Source organism: Nematolebias whitei, chromosome 3, assembly GCF_014905685.2.
Source record: "Nematolebias whitei isolate Nwh7 chromosome 3, NemWhi1, whole genome shotgun sequence".
Taxonomy (NCBI): domain Eukaryota; kingdom Metazoa; phylum Chordata; class Actinopteri; order Cyprinodontiformes; family Rivulidae; genus Nematolebias; species Nematolebias whitei.
In genome coordinates, this window is record NC_056500.1 from 2708749 (window position 1) to 2709176 (window position 428).

General features: G+C 46.0%; 1 protein-coding gene across 1 annotated transcript in view; it reads right to left on the reverse strand.

Moving 5' to 3' along the window:
* LOC119430374 (gastrula zinc finger protein XlCGF57.1-like) overlaps positions 1 to 428 on the reverse strand; it is an 18673-nt gene that overhangs the window by 16515 nt on the left and 1730 nt on the right. The window lies entirely within an intron of this gene.

Consider the following 428-nt stretch of genomic DNA (forward strand, 5'->3'; position numbering starts at 1 on the left):
GATCCAGATGTTCCTTCTTGCATAGGTCCAGATGTTCCTTCTTGCATAGATCCAGATGTTCCTTCTAGCATAGATCCAGATGTTCCTTCTAGCATAGATCCAGATGTTCCATCTTGCATTGATCATTTGAATAAACACGTGGACATGAATGAAGACATTTAATTAAAGTTGCTGAGGAACATGTTTTAAATGTTTGGACTTCTCCTTTAAACAGGAGCCAGACACAGCAGCACATCAGCCCAGATGTTGTAATGGAGCTCTCTGGATCTGAGTCAGGTTCTGGATGAAGGCTTTACCACCTCTGGTTCTGTTTGCTGCTGTCAGAACCAGAATCCTCACTTCAAGACTCAGTCCAGGTCACTTGGGTCTCAGTCCGGGTCACTTGGGTCTCAGTCCGGGTCACTTGGGTCTCAGTCCGGGTCACTTGG